This window comes from Phacochoerus africanus, chromosome 11 (genome assembly GCF_016906955.1).
Source record: "Phacochoerus africanus isolate WHEZ1 chromosome 11, ROS_Pafr_v1, whole genome shotgun sequence".
NCBI classification, from domain to species: domain Eukaryota; kingdom Metazoa; phylum Chordata; class Mammalia; order Artiodactyla; family Suidae; genus Phacochoerus; species Phacochoerus africanus.
The window spans coordinates 86,510,507-86,523,217 of NC_062554.1; the positions used below are offsets into that span (position 1 = coordinate 86,510,507).

Sequence of the window (12,711 nt, forward strand, 5' to 3'; positions counted from 1 at the left end):
GATGGTGCTCTCTGTTCAGCCTTAAAACATGACAAACCTAATTTATGTTCCCAATAGCAGTCACCATATTTCCTCGCGTTTCCCATTTTGTCGTTAAAACCTCAAAAAGAAAATTCCCTCGAATGATTCTTTCAACTCCAAGCAGCAGTGGGGACGCTCCAGGTACCAACCCACAAGCCTCCCTTCCCTCAAAAAGAAGTCGCGGAGCCCTGGAGCCCTGGCGCTGGGTGGCGCGCACCTGAGTAGCCGGCTCCCTCCCGGCACGGTCTTCCTCCTGGGCCCCCGAGGGCCTCGCCAGGAGAAGCTGAGCCCGGGCGGGCGGGCCAGCACCTTGCGCCTCGCGTGGGCGTGTTTCGCTTCAGAAATCCCAAGTCATTTCTGGTGCCCGCCCGGGAACGATCGCTGGTCCAGCCCTAGCTCCCCTCCGCTACACCGCAGGCCGCTCTCTGGGTCCTCCTACCCCCCGCACATCGTTGGCCGAGCGCCCAGGTGTCCCCCCACCCCTCGGCCCTCCCCTCCCGGGTCTGGGGCTCTCCGGAGCCTGGTCCGCGTTCCCGCCGCGGGTCCTGCCTCCCTCCCCACCCGGCCCCGCCCAGCCTCCGCCGCGCCGGGGCTCCGGGCCCTGCCTCTCTGTGTCTCTCCCACCTCCATCCTCCACCCCCTCCCAAAGAGGAGCTATTTTTAGCAAATCCTCAGCGCGCCGCCAGGGGCTCAGCTCGCAGCTCGCAGCCACTCGGCCGCCCTCCCGAGCTCCCCCTCCCGCGCGGCGGCCGCGGAGGCGGCGGCGGCGCGTCCCGCACATAGCGTAGCGCGCACCCAGCCTGCCCCGCCGCGCCCGCCGTCCTCGCCGCGGTCTTCTCTTCAGGCGCCTACCGCGGCCGGCAAGTCCCTGCTGGCAGAGCAGCGGAGGTCCCCGAATCAACTTTCAATTCCCCCTCTGCTTCTGCCTCACCATTCTCTTCTCAGCGAAAGATGGCTGTTTGGAGAAGGGGGCGAAGTTAGGGGGTCCTCGGCGCGGGGCGAAGGAGGGCGCGACAGCCTCGGCGGGAGCGGACGGAGGTGAGTGGCACTACAGCCGGGTCTCCGGCTGGTACCCGGGGAAAGCGGGGGGAACGGGGGGCCAAGCCTCCTCCGTGTGCGCCGGTGTATTACCTGCTCGGGCTCCCCAGGTTCACAGCATCCTAGTCAGGACCCCGACACAGCTTGCCTGGCCTCTTGCTGCCCAGAGGTGGGAGGTTTAAGGGGGCCATTGTCGTAAGTTCGGGGCCAGGTGATCTTTGTGGTGCAGACTCTGACATCTGCTAGGCTAGCGAGACAAGGGGTCGACAGCATGACACCCCCCCCCCGCGCCCCCGCTGATGTTGGAGCCGAGTTATGAATGAAAAGTTTGTACTGCCAACGTGTTGCTTGAGGGGAGAAATATTTAGTGGGGGTACCTGTGAGGTTTCGTGGGGGACTTGAGTTCCAAGTCCGTACATCAGAATTCTGGGTTTTAAGAAAAGTTCCGGAGCCTGGGGGATGGGAGATAAAGCAGATTCTTGGCTAGTGGAGTGATGAATCGTAAACTTCTTGGGGTAAACTGATTAATTAAACACCAACCTAGGCTGTCACTGCGGGAACCAGAGGGAGCAAAGGACGGGGGCGTTCCCTGAGTGCCTACCAGGCGGCTTCTGTTTGGCTTTGAAGCGGTCGCCCCCTGGTCCGCAGTGAGAGGTGCAGGGTCAGAGGCCTGGGCGGCGGTGGTGTGGTTGGAGCCGGACCGAGGCTGAGAGGAGAGGAGGCTGCGGCGGGGAGCTGAGGACGCGGCTCCTGGGCTCTGGAACTGGAAATGCTCTCGTGAGTCTCCTCTGCTCTCATTTCAAGAAGATCTGTCGCGCGTGTTGCCCCTGCCAGGGAGGTGTGCGTAATCTCCTAAAAGGAAGTTTTAGATTAAGGAACGATAGCATTTTGAAATCTGTGAGAAATGGGATGTCTGCGTAAATATCATTATTCGCGTGTCTTGCGTGTGTATATGTAAAATGTGGGAGTCAGGGTAAGAAGGGTTTAAAAAGTTTAACTTTAGAAAAGAAAATGAAGAGTTAATTTTTTTCTCCCCAAGTAGTATAACAATGCTTATACAACTAAATGCTTTTGGTGTGCTGAGATTTCTCACAAAGGGCAGGATTTAGGAATTACAGGTATTTGGAGTACAGTCATGTTTTCACATTTTGCAGGCATTATTGAAATCTGGAAAAAGGGAAAAAGTAGAGAGTCTGTATTAAAGGAAAACTAAATTATTTGAAAAAAGTCATTTGACATTAGAAAAGGTCTGGATGTTATTTTCTGATGCTGTAGAAATCTTTTTAATCCTGTAATTAATAGCAGCACAGAATAAGTTGCAGTTAGTAAATGAGGACAATTAAAAATATTGTTTGGAAAGGGTATGTTTTGAACTATGTCATGGTACCTTGGGTGTTTATTGTGGAATTTATTGTGACTGAAAATTTGTTGTTTTATATATTTACATTTTACCACCGATAATTAGCCCTTCTTTTCCTTTTAAACCACTGTTGCAGTTCGGACCAATTTAATTACCCAAACACCAAATCACTGACATGCCTTCTGGAAAGCTTGTGTATTTAAAATGCTTAGTAGAAATGTTATATATTCAAAAGAGCAAATAATTTTGTCAGTTCTAAAACTTTCTTGTAAGTCATTTTCATCCATTTTGTTTGAATGAGGCAACTCTCAAGGAGAAAGGCATTTTCTTGGGATATGTCATTTTCTGTGTGGGAGAAAGTGAATGTTTTCATATATGTTTCAGACACAAACAGGTGCATGTAGGGTAGGAGCCCTGTTTCTGACCTTTGTTGTCAGCATGCCAGTTAAAGGGAAAAGTGCTTTCCCAGCTCTTCTCCTGAATTAATCATTTTCGCTAAAGAATGGACATGATTAGATGCACATAAGTTTGTGCAGAAGGAAGTAAGGAGTTTTAAATTAAGTACCAGTTTATAATTAGGAAGTAGGTGGTTTTTTTGTTCTTGTTTGTTTTTTTTTTTTTCCTCAGTCTTCCTGTTTCTCTCCTGTAATTGATTCAGCCTATTGGGCTGGCCTTTATTGGAAAATCAGACCAGACACACTTTGGCTAAAGAGTGGCAAATTAAATTGCTATCTTGTGTAAAGATATTAACTCTTCTGAAATTAAAAAGGTAATTTTATATATTGTCACAGACTGTTAGGACTGTTTTATGCCCATTATTATGCCCGTTATTATAGTAGACAGAGTTGCTTTATGAAGTTACTGCAATTAAATGTAAATATTTATTGTATATATTTGGGTTATATTTGGGTTTTTAAGGAGTTTTAAATTGTTAAGCCAGCTGACCAGATAACCTTTTAAATTAACTAGTTTAAATGATATACATAGTTCAGATTTGTAAATATAAGCATTGAAAGTTGTATTAGTATTATATAGCTTTCATTTCTTTTTATTAGTTATTTCTATTTTGAATTTGTTTAAATATTACAACATATTATACTGTAATTTATACCCGCTTGGTGGGGTAGGTGTAGGTTATTCTTAAATAGAGATATGGAGAAGTAGCTAACAAGGAGAGTGATTTGAGAAGCATATGGACATCATAAAATCCTTCTGTATGTAGCATCTGTACCTTCTCATTAGTGAAATATTGTAGTTATGGCTATTTTTTTGCTATTACATCCAAATATGGCTTTTTTATTTTTGCTTCAATAGATTTTTTTTTAAAATGTAATTTATATGAATGTTTAAGTTGGTGGGGGCTTTTATCATTTCAAACCCTTTCCTTTCATCAAAGACATCATACTTAATTTTTATTGCACCTATCCACAGATACATACCATTGTTTTCTAGCTTGTTATTAGAGCTCTTGCCTTTCTCTGTGATTCTTCAAAACACCTTAGAGATAGGTAGGAAGACATACCGTTTTCATTTTCAGGAGACAGCAGTACACTGCACTGATAGACCCAAAATTACACACTAGTGAATCAGTGTGAAGCTGAGAATAACATCTATATTTCCTGTGTCCTATTCACAATGGCAAGCTGCTCCCATGTCTATGTTATGACATTTTCATAAATTAATATATTCCTTAGTTTTAAAAATACTGAAATTTGTAGATGTGCAATTCAGATTTTATGCCAGTCAATGTAGTCCTAAGGGAAAGGACCGTTACTATTGCCTGCTGATGGGGGAGAACCATGATTCCAATAGCTAGTGTTAAATCAATCATACCCACCTATGAGGAGCAGCCACTCTGCAGTCAGTCTGTATCCCACACATCCCTTTGCCCCACTGACTGCACCTTATCAACTACATACTGACCTTTTATTGGTCAAAGCTGCTTCCCCCGCCCTCTTTTTAGGGTTGCACCTATGGCATATGGAAGTTCCCAGGCTAGGGGTCGAATTGGAGCTGCAGCTGCCAGCCTATGCTAGTGCCACAGCAACCCCTGATCCTTAACCCACTGAGCAAGGCCAGGGATTGAACCTGCACCCTCCTAGTGCTAGTTGGGTTCTTAGCCACTGAGCAAAGCAGGAATTCCCTAAAGTTTCCTTGAGGTTTATCAGAATAGTTGTCAAGCTTGAGGATCATCAGGTTCACTGGTGAGAAAACTCAGAACCTGATTTTTGAAGATAGTATTGACGGAAGACAGTAATGGACTGCTCCCTCTAGAGGCAGCTGATGTCAATTAGGGATCACGTCCTTCTGAGTGTCAGGACATCCACTTTCTTTTGAGCTAAATTTATGGAAATCAAAGTGAACAGAATTTTGCATTTATCTAGTCATTTCATTCCGTGTAGACCTCTTACCTTTATAAACCAGACTCAAAATGAAAGAAAAAGGATTGCAACTGTTTTTCTGTAGAGAGGGTACTTTTATGACTGTCTTCTTCCTCCCAAATCCCCTCACCTTAAAATTTGCCAGGATTTTTTAGAGTATTTACTCACATGTTTCTAAGAGCCAAGTTGATAGACTGTTGATATTGGATTATTAGATTCAAAAGTGGAATACTTTATCCAGGATATAGGAGAAGCCGTTGTAATTTTAAAGAAAATAGTAATATGTCAACTTTTTCAAAGTCACATGTATTTGGTGAAAATACTTTCAGCAGTTTTGAATAAGCAGATGTTACCAGGAGCTCTCTATTAGGTTAAAATGCACATATATATATATATATATATATATATATGTGCATTTACATGCACATATATATGTACACACATGCATTTATATATATATACATACTGTTCTTTTCTCTAAATGTATGGTTTATAGTAGCTCATCCAAATCATTTTTAAATGTGAAATGTTGAAAAACATGATTATTCAAACGTGGTTTGCTATTTACTATTACAAATTCTATTTAGAGCCCCAAAGAGAGGAAAATTCTCATTTTTTATATTCCCTGATGTACCAGAGGGAAGATAGCATGCTGCTGGTGGGATGGAGAAGAGTTGAGGTTGCTGGAAATGGTACTTTCTTACCATTTCTATAGAATCTGTGATAAGGAGATGAGTGTGAACTAGTCTAGTATGAATGTGACAGTGATGAGTAGAATTTAAAATGGCCACTAAAGAAAAAATAAGATTTGAATCCCTCAGATGTCACTGAAGATATTTGGTAGCAAATCACTGAAACTAACTGTAGTTAATTTAAGCATTAAATGAACTTATTAGAGGATAGTGACTCAATTTGTTTTCTCTTGTTTTGTAACACAATAGCACAAATTTAGTAGCTTGAAAAACACACGTTTATGGTCTCGGTGTCATTGCTCAGAAGTTCACACATGGCTCAACTATATCTTCTATTTGAGGATTTCACTAGGTGTTGGTCAGTGCCACAGTGTTAGCATAGGCTCACTGTGAAAATATCTGCTTCCAAACTTCCTTAGATTGTTGGCAGAATTTACCTCACTACAGTTGTAGGACTGAGGTCTTTATATTCTTGCTGAGGTCTTTATATTCTTGCTGGCTATCAGCCAGTGACCACTCACAGCTTTAGAGGCTGCCCGCTTTCTTTGCCATGTGACCCTCTCACAGGCATGAGTGACCCTTTTACAACATGGCAGCTTACTTATCAAAGCCAGCAAGGAAGAGTCTCTTGCCTCAAGTATGATATAAGGGAGTGCCATGATGTCAGTTTTGTCAGATAACAATCTAATCAAGGGAGTGACATCCATCACTTCTGCAATACTCTCTTGGTTAGAAGAAAGTCACATATTCTACCTAAGGTTAAGAGGAGGGGACCGTACAAGGACGCGACTCATTGGAAGTCACCTTAGCATTGTGTCAGCCATATTGACTGGTTCGTACAGTCTCTGGGATAGACGGCAGACCTGGCTTAGAAGCCACTCCATCAGAACAATGCTCACAATCACTCTGCAGAACTGATTCTGTGAGATAGTATTGCTGTCACTGATGGTAAACCAGCTCCTTAATGGAAGGTGGGTTCTTTCATAAGAGAGAGAATTCCACATAACTACAGTGCGGTTCAGTTGTTCATGACCAAAAAGAATGATGCATTCTTCACTGCTAAGGAAGGAAGGAGAAAAAATATGAGCAGATGATTGTTTAATGAAATGTTGAAGTTTTCCATCATGGAGACATGATGACCACCTGGAGGTAGAATTGAATTGGAGAGTAGCTAGGGTTGTGCACCTCCTTAGAAAAATTTTATAGGATTTATGAGAATGGTGATGATGAGGCCCCATTTAAGAATTACAGTGATAACAAAGAAGCGAAGCTTTAAAAAGATGAATGACCAATGTGTATGTAAGTCTAAGAATTGACCTCATTTTAGTCTCTAATACATTCCACATGTGAAAGATTTTTTGTTTTTTGTTTTTGTTTTTTTTTTTTTTGTTTTCAGGGCCGCACTCCTGGCTTATGGAGGTTTCCAGACCAGGGGTCCAATCACAGCTGTGGCCACCGGCTTACACCACAGATAAAGCATCATCAGATCCAAGCCGCATCTGTGGCCTACACCACAGCTCACTGCAACACCGGATCCTTAACCACTGAGCGAGGCCAGGGATCGAACTTGCAACCTTATGGTTTCCAGTTGTATTCGTTTCCCTGCATCATGATGGGAACTCCACATGTGTGAAAGATTTTTTAAGAGACTGGGCCCCCCAGTCATAACAGGGAACCAACCTTGTGATTTGGAGTCCCACAATGTGGCTTCCAAGTATCTGCAGGAGGGAACCGAGCCAGAGACCATCTCAGATCCACTATATGTCTGTGGCCAAATAACTGGTGGCCCAATGACTATGGGGCATTGTATATGGGCATTGGAGCCTATTGAGCATAGCACATGCTCCAAGCCCTTTGCAGGAATGATTTTATATAACTCGTGCATCTCATCTCTGGCAACTGAGTGAGTTCAAGTTTCCCTATTTCCACTTCCCCTCACTCATTCCTCCTCCCCCCAAGTAAATGGATACTTTGAAAGGTTTAATGCTAAGGGTCATTCAGATAGGAGTGGCACTAGGGTTTGAATCTAGGTCTGATTTCAAAACCTTTCTTTCTTTTTCTTTTTCTTTTTTTTTTTTTTTTTTGTTGCTGTTCGCTTTTTAGGGCAGCATGTGTGGCGTATGGAAGTTCCCAGGCTAGGGGCTGAGTCATAGCTTCAGCTGGCCCGTCACAGCCACACTAGATCTAAGCCACATCTGCGAGTTAGATTGCAGCTCATAACAACAGTGGATCCTTAACCCACTGAACGGGGCCAGGGATTGAACCCACATCCTCATGGATACTAGTTGGGCTCATTACTGCTGAGCCACAGTGGGAACTCCAAAACGTATAACCTTGAAATACATATCCCATACTCAAAATAGTAAGTGAAATTTACAGGAGAAAAACTTGTTTTTTCCATTGAAGTGAATGTCGGCACTATAATTGCTCTCAAATCACTTCATTCTTTCTGAGAGAACTGGATACTGGAAGATGAAGGTTAAAGAGAGGAGTGAGAGACTGTGCTGTATCATGCCTTCTTTTATTTTCCCAGCAGGAAGTACACATTATAGGTCTCTCTTCCATACGAAAATAAGAATGTGGAGTGGAGGCTGTGTATTTTTATTTCTGCTTATCATTTTGGCAGAAATCAAAAGCTCTGTGTCTCCTTTCTCTCTTATATGTAGATTTCTACTATTAAATTCAATCAGGAAACTTTATGAATTCTCATTACCTTTTTGGCCAGAGGGTTCTTTCTATCTCTTTTTCAGTAGATACCACTGTTTTGATCTACCTGAAAAGTCTATTGAGACATTCCTCCTTTGTTCTTCTATTACTCAGTTCCCCTTTCTACTCTGTGGTGCCTCTGAATTCTATTCATAGATATTTTACTTTTTTTCCCCTTCTGTTTTATGTACTTAAATCTCTTCTTTAAGTCTCTTCTTTAAATGGATCTCATTCCATTGATCGGGATCATTGGCCCAGATCCCCTTGCTGCTCTGCTGCAAAATACCAGCTCAGTGTGCTACGCATCTGTGTTCTGTTAATTTTACAGAGTTGTACCCTATATCCCAGCATGGTCTGAGGAAGACTAAGATTTCCCTGGTTTGAGTCAAACTGTAAACATTTTAAACTGAATATCCCAAACTACACTCTGATTGGATTGTGTTAGGTCAGGTGTATATCATCTGTGGCTAGGTAGACAGAATATTGGACTGGCCCCATCAGGGCTCAGGTGTCTGCCTTTCTAGAGTAGGACTGTTCTCAAACAGGGGAATTGTGAATCGCTCAGCCTGATTATGATTGACCACAATGACCTCATCCAAAGTGATAGCTGAGGAGTTTTTGAAATAAACTTAATTCTTCTTATGGGTTTTTGATTTACTAATTTAGCTTAGACTAGAGTTGACTCTAATAAAAGTCAGAACTCCTTAGTGTGGCACTTAGATTCTCTCGTGGACTAGACCTAGTATATTTTTATTACCTTTATATTTTTTGCCTTTTTTTTTTTGGTCTTTTTAGGGCCGCACTGGCGGCATATGGAGGTTCCCAGGCTAGGGGTCTAATTGGAGCTGTAGCTGCCGGCCTACGCCAGAGCCATAGCAACACCAGTTCTGAGCCACGTCTGTGACTTATACCACAGCTCACGGCAACACCAGATCCTTAACCCATTGAGCAAGGCCAGGGATTGAACCTGAAATCTCATGGTTCCTAGTTGGATTCGTTTCCGCTGTGCCATGATGGGAACTCCACCTTTACCTTTTTAAATCTTGTCACTCTCTGCCTTATGGCTTTAAGGAATTAAGCCATAAGCTTGGAGTTGGCAAGTGGCTTAGATTTTAGATAATGGGAACAGCCAGCCTAAGAGAATAAATCAACATGTAAAGAAAAGATATGCATGCATGTTCTTGCATGCATGCCTCTGTGTGTGTGTGTGTGTGTGTGTGTGTGTGTGTGTGTAAGTGTTTGCACACATGGTGGGTAGGGAACAAATACTAAGAACATTTCAGTTTTTCATTTCTGGCATCCCAGTATTCTTGAGGCCATTCTACTACAGATTTTTCTGGGATTATGATATATAAGCAATAAATTATCCATAAATTGATTTTCTATCCCTTGCAATTGAAAGAGGACTCAGTAGCAGAAGTTTCTGTCAGCCTAGCATTTTCAGTATATTTTTTGAACCTAGTACTCCTAGAACTCCTGGCCATCTCTTAGCCAAACTCAGACTTTCCTCCTCTATGGTTTTACTTAAGAAGCTGCACCTTCTCTGCTTTCCTTTTCCTCTAGTCCCAACTAAATTAAGTCCCTCCTCTTTTGTCATGCTTCCTCACTGTGATCTTGTTCTTCTCTGAATTCTTGCAGTAATTTAGAACTACGGCACTGGTTCACACAGGCTTACAAGTTGAATGTTAGTATTAATTGATTGAGAAAATCCATAAGGAGAAAAAAAAGACTACTGTATGAGTGAAATCTTTAAAAGAATTTCTTTAATTGCCCAGAACAGCATCTTTATACTTTTGAAATATAGTGGTAAATTTAGTAAATGGAATGATTTATATATGTATTTGGGATTTCTTTCTAATTCCTCTGTGGCCCACTAGAGAGAGGTCCATGGTTTCCCATGACTTGGTGGAAAGGAGAGAAGAAGTTTGTCTTCTTTTTTTTTTTTTTTTTTGTCTTTTGTTGTTGTTGTTATTGTTGTTGTTGTTGTTGTTGCTATTTCTTGGGCCGCTCCCGCGGCATATGGAGGTTCCCAGGCTAGGGGTCTAATCGGAGCTGTAGCCACCGGCCTACGCCAGAGCCACAGCAACTCGGGATCCGAGCCGCGTCTGCAACCTACACCACAGCTCACGGCAACGCCGAATCGTTAACCCACTGAGCAAGGGCAGGGACGGAACCCGCAACCTCATGGTTCCTAGTCGGATTCGTTAACCACTGCGCCACGACGGGAACTCCAGAAGTTTGTCTTCTTAATGAGCACCCTCTTTAAATAAAATGCCATAAGAAGAATGGTTTGATTTTAGCAAAGACTGCTGGTCTGTACAGTGTTAATCTAAGTTATTCTTTTAACATTTCACTTAAGTATATAGGAACATAAAATAAAATACAACCCTTTCATTTATAGATTTCACAAATTATAAAACCAGAACCAATAAGAAAATATTAATGTGAACAACAAAATTGAAGAAATTAAAAGGAACAACATTGGCTTATGTTAAAAATGATACTGTGTTGGAGTTCCCGTCATGGCACGGTGGAAACAAATCCAACTAGGAACCATGAGGTTGTGGGTTCAATCTCTAGCCTTGCTCAGTGGGTTAAGGATCCGGCACTGCCGTTGAGCTGTGGTGTAGGTCGCAGACGTGGCTCAGATCTGGCATTGGTGTGCTGTGTTGTAGGCCAGCCGCTGTAGCTCCAATTAGACCCCTAGCCTGGGAGCAAACATATGCTGCGGGTGTGGCCCTAAAAAAAAAAAAAAAAGATACTGTGTTATCAAAAATTACATTGCCAGTGTTGAGTTTAAGAGTATAAAGATGTAGCCACAGATTCTGTTCTTATTTAATCTGTTTCTGTGTTTCATATTCATGTAGAAAGCATCCTTTTAAAAAGCAGATTAAAAAAATAAAAAGCAGATTAAAACATTAACTTCAAAGCTTTGTTTGCTTTTTCAGGGTAATCACATTTCATACGTGATGAAAACTCTACCAGTAACTAAATAATCTTCAAGTGTCAGTTTTAATGAAGTATCTCCTGAGAACTTGATAATGTTTTTTGTTCTCTTAAAGATGAGATTAGCGTTGTGAAGTTATTGAATTCTAAATCAAATGTGTAAGCCATACCCAAAGACTGCAGGAGTGTGGAACAGATTGTGTGGAAACTACACAGAGATAGGATGCATGTATCACCTTCACTCTGAACATGATGATTTTATCCACTACAGTGCAAGTACTTTTGGATGCGTCTGCTACCATGTGTTCTATAATGACTCAATTCATCCTTACCTTTTTTTGTAATCAAGCTCTATTTATTTAGCAAACTGTATGTTATTTGGCCTTCACCTAGCACATGCATAATTGAGAACACCAAGAGCAAATTCCAGAATGAAAATTCATTGGTGGTATTTAGTTTTAAGATGCTTATTCAGACGTTACTAATAATATATGTATTTTTTTTTAAGATTATCATTCCAGTGAAAACCCAAAAGGGGAGAAATAGTTCCACATTGCACTCATGGAGCTCAGTCTGAAGTACATAGTCTCAAATATTAATTGCCACTTAAAAGGTTTTACATCTTACTATAGGTTGTGTGTCATTAATTAAACTTTAAGTACCTTGAAGGCAGAGATAACTTAGTAACTGCTTTTTTTTCCTTCCACAGCACTCAGTGCATTTCTTATATTTGGTGCCCAACTAGTGTTTACTGATTGACCAACTGTTTATTTACATGTCATAATTTCCTACTGTGCTTGTGAGTTCCTTGAGGGAGGGACTGTTGTTTTAATGTGACCTCCTAGCTCCTAGCACAGTGACTCTCACATGAGAAATGCTCAGTAAACTTCCTGAAAGAAAGAATGGGTGAGTAACTGGCTTTGTGTCTATGTGTGTTTTAGATTTCATCTTTCACAGACAAGGGATCTCTAATAGCTGTATAGGTCAGTGCTGTTCAGGAGAAATATTATTTGTCTGTCTTCTATAATATCATAGCCACTAGGCACATTTGACTTTTGAGCACTTGAAATGAAGGTAGTAAGTAAGGCTGAGAGCCTGAATTTACTTTTATTTAATATTATAAAATACAGTAGTACCTCCTTATTCATGGTTTCAGTTTCTGTGGTTTCAGTTACCATGGTCAACCATGGTCTGAAAATATTAAATGGGAAATTCCAGAAATGAACAGTTGACAAGTTTTAGTTTGCACGCCATTGTGTGCAGTGCGATGAAATCTCTTACTGTCCTGCTCTGTCCTGCCTGGGATATGAATCATCTCTTTGTCCAGTGTAGCCACACTGTTTGTCAGTAGCTGTCTTGGTTATCAGACTGACTGTCTTGGCATCTTTGTGCTTATGTTCACGTAATCCTCATTGTACTTAATAATGCCCCCAAAGTGCAGGAATAGTGATGCTGGCAATTTGGATATTCTTTTACTGTGCCTAATTTATAAATTAAACTTAGTCATAAGCACATATATATACTATATACATATAAAAGCATATACATTGATATGTGTGTGTATATA

At 41.8% G+C, this 12,711-nt stretch overlaps 1 protein-coding gene across 1 annotated transcript in view; it reads left to right on the top strand.

Moving 5' to 3' along the window:
- The first annotated feature begins 806 nt into the window (after nucleotides 1-806).
- Nucleotides 807-12,711, top strand: part of HDAC9 (histone deacetylase 9) — a 959,143-nt gene continuing 947,238 nt past the window's right edge. The window contains exon 1 of the mRNA XM_047752014.1: nucleotides 807-1,059. The gene's annotated coding sequence lies outside the window, so the exon portion shown is untranslated. The remainder of the gene's footprint in view (nucleotides 1,060-12,711) is intronic.